General features: G+C 39.2%; 1 pseudogene; it reads left to right on the top strand.

The window, feature by feature from the left end:
• Positions 1–1,466: 1,466 nt before the first annotated feature.
• Positions 1,467–5,752, top strand: LOC104660651 (annotated as a pseudogene).
• The last annotated feature ends 6,105 nt before the right edge of the window (positions 5,753–11,857 follow it).

Raw genomic sequence — 11,857 nt, 5'->3', positions numbered from 1 at the left:
CAGCAGGTCCCTCCGTTCTGGGTCCCTGACTTCCCGCAACAGTTTCTAGGTTCTTTCCTCAACTCTCCAACTCTGTTGAATAGATGCTGTGGAGGACAGGCTTGAATTTCACGGGGTAAAGTAGACTAGAGGATTTGAAGGTTAGGAGGTTAAGGTTAAGATTCTATGTGGTTAGATTCATGTGTGTACACAGCCCCTTTTTTTTTTTTTTAGACAGAGTTTTGCTCTTATTGCCCAGGCTGGAGTGTAATGGAGTGATCTTGGCTCACTGCAACCTCTGCCTCCTGGGTTCCCACAATTCTCCTGTCTCAGCATCCCAAGTAGCTGGGATTACAGGCACTTGCCACCACATCCAGCTAATTTTTGTGTTTGTAGTAGAGACGGGGTTTTGCCATGTTGGTCAGGCTGGTCTTGAACTCTTGACCTCAGGTGATCCACCTGCCTTGGCCTCCCAAAGTGCTGGGATTCCAGGTGTGAACCACCATGACTGGCTACAGTCCTTTTTGTGTATGTATGTGTTTCTCATGTTTGCATTATATGGTTTTTGTCTCACAATTATTTCTGGGCTGATGCAGGATTGAAAATAAGAAGATAAGTGAGTTCCCCACAGAAGTGAATTGATTTCATAGTTACAGCTTCATGACTGGGTGGTAGGAAGGAAAAGTAAAGGTGATACGATAATTTGCATAGGGTTGTAGGACAGGAATTAAATATGTTTGTTTTGCCATTGCCAGCCACTGAACTAATTAGTGACTCAGTTTCTCAATTATAAATGAAAGAATTATTTAAAAGTAAATCGAAGAACGAAATAGAACACTCATTAGATTAGAAAATTGCTGGTTTAAGTGTATTGATGTGTATAGTGTTATGTGCAAGAGTAAAAAATACATTATTTAATTGTTTCCCTTCCTCCTCTTTTATTTTCTTGTCTACCCTCTGCTATTTGATGCTGTGAATTCTTTAATAATGTATTCAAGAGTTTAGCTTCTTTTAAGGAGAGATTTATACAAGTCAGGGTAACTAAACTCCGGAGATGAAGTAGCTTTTAACCACACATTCTTTTAAAGGCCACAGTATGGAACGCCAGTTCCAAAGAAATAATCTCTCTTTTGCACTGTCCTTAAGAGTTCTCTCCTTTTCTTTTCCTCTCCCTCACTCTTCTCTTCAAAATTCATACCCTCCAGTCTTTAACCCTGCCAATTAATGGGATAATATGTGGCCACGTACACTCTGAATTATTCATGGCCCTTCATTCTTTTTGCCAAACACCTTGTCAACCCCTGGAGTGAAGTGTCGCTTGTATCCTTTCTGGTGAAATTGAACTAGACCAGACATCATTTAATGGGGTGTCCTGCAGGAATGAGGATGGGGTTTCTAAAGAGAGAAACATTCCATTGTAGAATGAGTTGATGATGGTATCAAGCTACTTTCAAGTGCTCCCCCAAAAGAAAGAAAGAAACGTGGAAATGCCAGTACATGTTGAACTGACAAAGCCAAGGTTGGATCTTTAAGTGCAGAAACACATTATAGGCAGTCTCAGTTAGCACTGATTAAATTTTAAAATGGAATTTGTGTAGAGATCAGTACAATTTCCCTGGAGTTTTATAAAAACAGCTACAAATCAATTGCCAAGAACAGCACTTTATAATAAACTCACATTTGTAAAACCCATTAAGTAACATAAGAAGATAAAATATTTTATGATTGTTTCCTTTATTTTTATAAGGTTGTATAATCTCATTTACTAACAGGGTCAACAATAAATGGCATTCAAGTAAGAGAGAAAGTTTCTCACCCTGTACTTACTTTCAGGTCAGCAGGTGCGGCTGAAACATCGCTGTTTTCTTTGTCCATTATTAGGTGTTCTGCGTGTGATCATCCAGGGGTGTCTCAAAGCCAGTTTTCACCGCTTATTTGCTCTTTTGAGAAGAACTAAGAGAACCGTCACCACATTCAAGCTAGCTTTCAGAGGAGTGGAATCAATTTACCTCCACCGGGTTCAGTTTAGAAACTGAAGCCGCCTCATTGCTATATTGTAAATGTTAAAGGAACCTAGCACTCAGCTGTGCACCCCAAACTCAAGGATTCTCAATGTAACTTTCATAGGAGTCAGGCCTCTCAGAGTACAGCCAGCCTCAAGGCAAGGTTTTCTAATAAGAAACACAATCTTACAATCGAGAAACATTTAAAAGTCAGTATAATTTTTTTCTTACATCTCCTAAAGAATATGAAGAAGTCTAATTTACAACCCTCCACACCACATCTGAGAAGTCCTCACACCTCCTTTCTCTTGCTTGGCATCTCTTGCCTTCTCCAGAAGACTCACTCTTTAGTCCTGCTCTCAACTTTCCAGCCATACACTCTGAGAACCCATAATCCAAAGGGACTTTTTTCCATTTGGCTCCCCCTACTTCTTTCAGTCAGTCTTCTGTAAACCTGGGGCCCTTTCTGCTGTAAAACCCCTGTTTCCATCTCTCCCATTCTTCCCAATGTCAATCTGAATTAGATCCACGGTGGAAGAATAATCCTGAGGGGCAGTGTCAGAATTTTTCTTAGCAGACTGGGAGAAAAAGGCAGGGATTGCTGGAACCTTATCACCCTGTGGGCACTGGGTGTCAACAGAAAGCTGATCTGTCACACTTTAAAGGAGAAACACTGTTCTGCTGAACCAGACACAAACTTCAGCATCTTTCACAGGCTGTGTGTATGGCGAGTGAGAAACTGCCTGCTGAAAGTGGTGAAAGATTAGTTGAGTTGCCTTGCATTTGAAATTTAATCTAACTTGGGGAAAATGAGACAGAATGACAAAAAAAAAAAAAAAAAAAAAAAAAAAAAAAAAGTCATGTTGTACAAATTTGCCTCCTAGGTTTTGTTATTATTCACACTGATGAAATTACTAATAATGGTTTAGACTTTCTATTATTACTTTTAATGGCTCATCTTTCTGTATTATTTCCCTACTTATTTCTAGAACTAACTCATATTCCACCAATATAAGTAAAATTTATATATCAGTGGCCATTGACAAAGACTCTTTTCTTGACCAAAGTGTAGTCAGGTTACTCTGAGCTCTATTTTCAACTAGACCTTGTCCTTGGGCCCTGTCTTTGGCCTATCTGGTCAGGTTAGCATGAATCCCCCCACCCTTGATATGTGATTACCCTTGATTTTTCTTTCTTTTTCTTTCTTTCTTTTTTTTTTTTTTTTTTTTTTTGATTCAAGAGTGGCCTTGAAATACCCTTGATATCTGATCAAGTTCTTTATCCCCTACCCTTGATGTATAAGTCCTTGGCTGCCTGTAACAAGAATCCTGATTGGTCAGTTTAGCAAAAATACCCCTTGATATTTTCCCTTAGTAATTTTCCATCCATGGACCCCCTCACTCTGTTCATTGGCTACTAATCCCCAGTTTTCTTTGCTGTATTTGGAACCGAATTCTATATCGAATTCTTTCCCCAGTTGCAACAGTGCTGAAAAAAATCTGTCTTTACAGCCTTTAACTAGTGTCCCCCCAATCCTTGTTTTCCTTTCACACTACCAAGTGTGAAAAGTGGCAGGAAAATAAAGGAGGCTGTGTTAAATGTACATAATTTAAAAGCAATCATAAAACCAACTGAAGGCTGCTTTTTCACTATCATCGTGCCAGCAATTCTAAATAATGTCAGTGACAAAATACTCCTCCCTAAAAAAAATGTATTTATTTGGTATAAGTTCTAAACAATCACTGTCACTACAATTGTTTTAATAAGACTTATTTAAGTGTATAATGAGCAATTCATATTACTCATTTTTTAATAAGTGGTGAATGTCATGCAGAAATTAATTCAGAGAACTCCCAACTGTAAAGCTGGTCTCAAACATGTTGCAGGTAGCAACTATCTGGGGTCAGTGGTGCAGGTGGTAAAGGAATTTACCAAGACAGTTATAGGTAAAGAAAGGTAGATTTATTAGAGAAAGTAAGAAAACACATTGCAAGAAAGCAACAAGCAGATCAGCAAGAGAGGAGCTGACTGCAAGGAGACAAAGGCTTGCTTGGGATTTTATAGGATGGTGCTTGTGCTTGAGAGGGCTATGTGCAGTGCTGATAATGCCAAGGTTACAATGAGCTAACTTGCGTTTTTCTATCAGCCAAGGGTCTGGTGATAAGTTGGGTGCAGGAAGATTGTGAGTTATTTGAGTTACTTGTGCAGGAGGGCTACATGTCCTGGACCATGAAGAAAGGCAGACTTACAGCTCATTTGCTTTCTTGTTTTTGCTTTCCCAAGCTCCCACCAGCCCGACTCCTTTTCCCTAATTAGGACTCCACAGAACACAAGACGACCGTGACACATGATCATTTCAAGAATAAGCTTCTAATGGTCTGGAATCATTTGCACATACTTAGGGCAGAGTCCTTGCCTCCAACAACCCGTGTGGGATTACATATTGCTGAATTTAAAGGGAAGATTCAAAGCAAGCAATAATAGCACAATGATTGTAAAGACCAAGAAACAGAACTTCAGTTATTTCATTTGTCCTTCTGTGTGACCATTGAGTTAATTTATATTTAAAAGTTAATACAGTTACAGAGTATGAACTGCAAGGTGTAATTTTTTATATGTTATATTCTGTATGCAGTATGTATTTTGTTAATTTTATTTTTGCTAGCATAATTATATATACAAAGTTGACTAAAATTTTTCACTTTTTTTCTCATCAATATTATTATCAGTTTTATTTCATGATTCCTACTGAAAACAATTGTACTGTATAGGGGAAGAGATTGTTGAGAAATGATCTACTATAGGGAGAAGCAGCCCCTGAGTAACTGGGCAGCTTCTGTAGTGTCAACAGTGTGAAGGACCCACTGCAGGGTGTCGTTAGCACTGCCTGGTAACTGGTGAACCCGTTGGCCAGCAGAGCTCATACCCACATTCCCAGATTAGTCCAGGGGGTCCAGGCACTACCTCAACTGTGACTCTTCCAGATGCATGGAGGCTGCACCGCAGCCCATGCCCTGAGTGCATGGCATCCGGAGGCACTGGCCGTACTTCTGCTGGAGCCAAGTGGTGCGGAGCCTGGCTACCACTCCTAGTAGCTGGGCATCCCCACAGCTAACTATCCAGAACAAGTGGTAGATAACCTTCTAACTGGTGTATCCACTGCGTTTATCATGGTTGGGCCAGTTTGGAAGTGGAAATGTCCATAAGATGGTGGTGAACATAGGGTAGAATCCATATTGCAAAAATACCAAAAACTCCACAGAAACTCCTACCATGCATGCCTTTAAAGAGGACTTCTGGCTGGGCACAGTGGCTCATACCTGTCATCCCAGCACTTTGAAAAGCCAAGGGAGGAGGATCATTGGAAGCCAGGAGTTTGAGACCAGCAAGGGCAACCTAGCAACCTAGCAAGATCCTGTTTATACCAAAAAAAAAAAAAAAAAAAAAAAAAGCCAGGTGTGGTGGTTCACCATTATTCCTAGCTGCTCTTTGGGAGGCTGAGGTGGTAGGATCTCATGGGCACAGGAGTTTGAGGCTGCAGTGAACTAGGACTTCCATGGGGAAATCCTCAATGTGGCTATCGTTGGCTACCTCATAAAGGAAATGACTAGTAAGAAAAGAACTTCTTGGATTCTTTAGAGTCACTTGTTTCAGCAATTCATGGTGATATTGAGGAAGCTAAGAAATGATTTGATTTACCAGAACATTTGAAACTCAAAGAAGACAATTTCTTTCAGGTTCCTAAAAGCAAAACGATGAATGGCCACTGATGACACAAATCATCTTATTTATTCATACACTGTTTTCTAGTGAAAACAGAACTGCTTATACCTCTGCAGTCTCGTCTTGGTTGTATTTTAAAAACCAAACATTTCCCTACAGCTATGAATTAGTTTAAACAGTGCACTGTAGTTACCATTTTATGTTTCAACTGTTAAACCCATCGGGACGTATTACAAAGGAGATTCATTTTTATGTAATATGTTGATTCAAATGCATCACTAGAAAGATATTGGTCTTATCATGGAAATAAAATGTATATAAGTCTGGGTAAAAAGGCAAGTCACTAGTTTGATGTGAGATGTATAATTCTCATGGTAAAATGCCAGCATATATATATACTCATATAGATTTCCTGCTAAACAGAGGGGTCTTATAAAAGTAAATGCACTAAACAGAAGGTTGATCGTTTATTACAATCCTAACAGGAAAAATCTAGATTTCATACTTTTTGATAGTTTGTACATTTATATATTATCATAAACATGAAGACATTTGGGAAATCTTATTTTAGTCATTTCCTTTATGAGGTCACATCATTGTACCATCTTCATTCTTGTACGGCACTGCCTCAATTTGTGGACTAGACACCCTCTGCCTATCATGGTTTTTGTGTTTTTATTTTAAGGCAGCAGAATGAGTGGTTTTTGAATTTGTAGGTCTCATTTTTGTGTTGGATAACACTTTTATCTTTTTAACAGTAGATATCTGTCCTGCAACAATTTTTGTTTTACTTTGGTTCTTTCTTCCTTTAAATGATTGTCAATGTTTGTTTATTCCATTTAGAATATCCTACAATTGTATACTTAAAAGAGATTGCATCTGTCCATACCATTACATTCTTTCACTAAAGAACAGTGTGTGAGCATATGTACGTATTGCATTTTATATAAAAAACAGAACAGCAATCTTCATCTTTAGTTATCCTTAAGATTTAAATGAACGTGTAGCCATTCATTTATATGTACCAGTTTTTTAAATGCCTCAAAACTATTGAGCCCATTAAACTATAAAATAATTAGAAAGTTATTTATTTTTAATGCAAGTATATGTTCTGGAGCAAATCTAAATTGCTGTAATTGCATACACACAATGTAATTTGATGCTTGTCTAAAGAGTGCTTGGGAAAGGCATAAAATTTTACTATTTTACTTAAATAATTTTCATAACGTGGATTTTTCCTCCTACTAACTGTATGATTTTTGGCCATCTGAATCTTTTTGTTTATACCACAAGAAAGTTGAAATCTTTGGATATTTAGGAAATTAAGATTACAGGTTGTGTTGGGCTCCCTCAAACAGCATCTTGCATCATTGTTCACCTTAGCAACAGATTTGGTGGTAAATGGGGGTCGGGGTTGCAGCAGAACTATGTAAAAGCTATTTTTAAAGACAACTCATTATGCATCGGTTTCCCCTAATCTGCATAGGTGAATTAGAACTGATTTAATTAAAATATTTATAAATTATTTAGAAAAGCATATAAAGTTGTTGGAGAAGAGAAAAGCATGTATCAATTCAGTTGGATTGTGTTTTACTTTTTGGTGTATGTATTTTATGGCAAACAATATAGTTTGTGACTTCTTTATATTTTATAGAAATATTTAGAAAACATAATTGAAAATGTTAGAAATCCTATATTTGAAAGAAGCTTCATTTATCATAGATTTTTGAAGCAAAGTTAAAAACAAACATGGAAATTGTAAAAATATTTGTGTTTGTTTTGTCTGAATAGATTGCTGCTAATTATGTTCTCCTTAGGTGTGTGAAAGTTATTTGACGTTTTATTATCATCTTGCATTTTGTTAAATAGCCATCACTTTTGAAAATCAAAGGATATCTTTGTTTAAGAATTAATTAATTGTCAGGCAGTTCCAAGATGGCCAAATAGAAACAGCTCCAGTCTACAGCTCCCAGCGTGAGCGACGCAGAAGACAGGTGATTTCTGCATTTCCAACTGAGGTACTGGATTCACCTCACTGGGGCTTGTCAGACAGTGGGTATAGGACAGTGAGTGCAGCCCACTGCGGGTGAGCTGAAGCAGGGCAAGGCATTGCCTAGCCCAGGAAGCATGAGGGATCAGGGAATTCCCTTTCCTAGCCGAGGGAAGCTGTGACAGACGACACCTGGAAAATCGGGTCACTCCCACCCTAATACTGCGCTTTTCCAACAGTCTTAGCAAACGGCACACCAGGAGATTATATCCCACACCTGGCTCAGAGGGTCGCACACCCACAGAGCCTTGCTCATTGCTAGCACAGCAGGCTGAGATCAAACTGCAAGGTGGTAGCAAGCCTAGGGGAGGGGTGCCTGCCATTGCTGAGGCTTGAGTAGGTAAACAGAGCAGCCAGGAAGCTTGAACTGGGTGGAGCCTACCACAGCTCAAGGAGGCCTGCTGCCTCTGTAGACTCCACCTCTGGGGGCAGGGCATAGCCGAACAAAAGGCAGAAGAAACCTCTGCAGACGTAAATGTTCCTGTCTGACAGCTTTCAAGAGAGTAGTGGTTCTCCCAGCAGGGAGTTTGAGATCTGAGAATGGACAGACTGCCTCCTCAAGTGGATCCCTGACCCTTGAGTAGCCTAACTGGGAGGCACCCCCCAGTAGGGGCATACTGACACCTCACACGGCCAGGTAACCCTTTGAGATGAAGCTTCCAGAGGAATGATCAGAGAGCAACATTTGCTGTTCAGCAATGTTCGCTGTTCGGCAGCCTCTGCTGCTGATACCCAGGCAAACAGGGTCTGGAGTGGACCTCCAGCAAACTCCAACAGACCTGCAGCTGAGGGTCCTGACTGTTAGAAGGAAAACTAACAAACAGAAAGGATATCCACAGCAAAACCCATCTGTACATCACCATCATCAAAGACCAAAGATAGATAAAACCACAAAGATAGGGAAAAAAAAGCAGAAAAGGTGAAAATTCTAAAAATCAGAGTGTCTCTCCCCCTCCAAAGGAACACAGCTCCTTGCCAGCAATGGAACAAAGCTGGACAGAGAATGACTTTGACGAGTTGAGAGAAGAAGGCTTCAGATGGTCAAACTTCTCCTAGCTAAAAGAGAAAGTTTGAACCCATCTCAAAGAAGCTAAAAACCTTGAAAAAAGATTAGACGAATGGCTAACTAGAATAACCAGTGTAGAGAAGCCCTTAAATGACCTGATGGAGCTGAAAACCATGGCATGAGAACTTTGTGACAAATGCATAAGCTTCAGCAGCCAATTCGATCAACTGGAAGAAAGGGTATCAGTGAGTGAAGATCAAATGAATGAAATGAAGTGAAAAGAGATGTTTAGAGAAAAAAGAGTAAAAAGAAACAAATAAAGCCTCCAAGAAATATGGGATTATGTAAAAAGACCAAATCTACGTTGATTGGTTTGCCTGAAAGTGACGGGGAGAATGGAACCAAGTTGGAAAACACTCTACAGGATATCATCCAGGAGAACTTCCCCAACCTAGCAAGGCAGGCTAACATTCAAATTCAGGAAATACAGAGAATGCCACAAAGATACTCCTCGAGAAGAGCAACTCCAAGACACATAATTGTCAGATTCACCAAAGTTGAAATGAAGGAAAAAATGTTAAGGCCAGCCAGAGAGAAAGGTCAGGTTATCTACAAGGGGAAGCCCATCAGACTAACAGGGGATCTCCCGGCAGAAACTCCACAAGCCAGAAGAGAGTAGGGGCCAATATTCAACATTCTTAAAGAAAAGAATTTTCAACCCAGAATTTCATATCCAGCCAAACTAAGCTTCATAAATGAAGGAGAAATAAAATCCTTTACAGACAAGCAAATGCTTGCAGATTTTGTCACCACCAGGCCTGCCTTACAAGAGCTCCTGAAGGAAGCACTAAACATGGAAAGGAACAACCAGTACCAGCCACTGCAAAAACATGCCAAATTGTAAAGACCATTGATGCTAGGAAGAAACTGCACCAACTAATGAGCAAAATAACCAGCTAACATAATGACAGGATCAAATTCACACATAACAATATTAACCTTAAATGTAAATGGGCTAAATGCTCCAATTAAAAGACACAGACTGGCAAATTGGATAAAGAGGCAAGACCCATCAGTCTGCTGTATTCAGGAGACCCATCTCACATGCAGAGACACACATAGGCTCAGAGTAAAGGGATGGAGGAAGATCTACCAAGCAAATGGAAAACAAAAATGGTAGGGTTTGCAATCCTAGTCTCTGATAAAACAGAATTTAAGCCAACAAAGATCAAAAGAGACAAAGAAGCCCATTACATAATGGTAAAGGGATCAATTCAACAAGAAGAGCTAACTATCCTAAATATGTATGTACCCAACAGGAGCACCCAGATTCATAAAGCAAGTCCTTAGAGAACTAGAAAGAGACTTAGATGACCTACAAAGAGACTTAGACTCCCACACAGTAATAATGGGAGACTTTTACACCTCAATGTTAACATTAGACAGATCAATGAGACAGAAACTAAAAAAGGATATCCAGGAACTGAACTCAGCTATCCACCAAGCAGACCTAATAGACATCTACAGAACTCTCCAACCCAAATCAACAGAATATACGTTCTTCTCAGCACCACATTGCACTTATTCCAAAATTCACCACATAGTTGGAAGTAAAGCACTCTTCAGCAAATGTAAAAGAACAGAAATCACAAAAAACTGCCTCTCAGATCACAGTGCAATGAAACTAGAACTCAGGATTAAGAAAATCACTCAAAACCACTCAACAACAGAAACTGAACAACCTGCTCCTGAATGACTACTGGGTGCATAACGAAATGAAGACAGAAATAAAGATGTTCTTTGAAACCAATGAGAACAAAGACACAACATACCAGAATCTCTGGGACACATTTAAAGCAGTGTGTAGAGGGAAATTTATAGCAGTTAATGCCCACAAGAGAAAGCAGGAAAGATCTAAAATTGACACCCTAACATCACAATTAAAAGAACTAGAGAAGCAAGAGCAAACACATTCAAAAGCTAGCAAAGGGCAAGAAATAACTAAGATCAGAGCAGAACTGAAGGAGATAGAGACACAAAAAACCCTTCAAAAAATCAGAGAATCCAGGAGCCGGTTTTTTGAAATGATCAACAAAATTGATAGACCACTAGCAAGACTAATAAAGAAGAAAAGAGAGAAAAATCAAATAGATGCAATAAAAAATGATAAAGGGGATAACACCACTGATCCCACAGAAATACAAACTATCTTCAGAGACTATATAAACACCTCTACACAAATAAACTAGAAAATCTAGAAGAAATGGATAAATTCCTGGACACATACACCCTCCCAAGACTAAACCAGGAAGAAGTAGAATCCCTGAACAGACCAATAACAGGCTCTGAAATGGAAGCAATAATTAATAACCTACCAACCAAAAAAGTTTAGGGCCAGACAGATTAATAGTTGAATTCTACCAGAGGTACAAGGAGGAACTGGTACCATTCTCTCTGAAACAATTCCAATCAATAGAAAAAGAGGGAATCCTCCCTAACTCATTTTATGAGGCCAACATCATCCTGATACCAAAGCCTGGCAAAGACATAACAAAAAAAGAGAATTTTAGACCAATATCCTTGATGAATATCGATGCAAAAATCCTCAATAAAATACTGGCAAACCGAATCCTGCAGCACATCAAAAAGCTTATCCACCGTGATCAAGTGGGCTTCATCCCTGGGATGCAAGGCTGGTCCAACATACGCAAATCAATAAACATAATCCAGTATATAAACAGAACCAAAGACAAAAACCACATGTTTATCTCAATAGATGCAGAAAAAGCCTTTGAAAAAATTCAACAGCCCTTCGTGCTGAAAACTGTCAATAAATTAGGTATTGATGGGCTGTATCTCAAAATAATAAGAGCTGTTTATGACAAACCCACAGCCAATATCATACTGAATGGGAAAAACTGGAAGCATTGCCTTTGAAAACTGGCACAAGACAGGGATGCCCTCTCTCGGCACTCCTATTCAATGTAGTGTTGGAAGTTCTGGCCAGGGCAATCAAGCAGGAGAAAGAAATAAAGGGTATTCAATTAGGAAAAGAGGAAGTCAAATTGTCCCTGTTTGCAGATGACATGATTGTAT

Source organism: Rhinopithecus roxellana, chromosome 1 (genome assembly GCF_007565055.1).
Source record: "Rhinopithecus roxellana isolate Shanxi Qingling chromosome 1, ASM756505v1, whole genome shotgun sequence".
NCBI lineage: Eukaryota > Metazoa > Chordata > Mammalia > Primates > Cercopithecidae > Rhinopithecus > Rhinopithecus roxellana.
The sequence above is the reverse complement of the archived record's forward strand: the minus strand, read 5'-3'. Positions and strand labels throughout refer to the sequence as shown.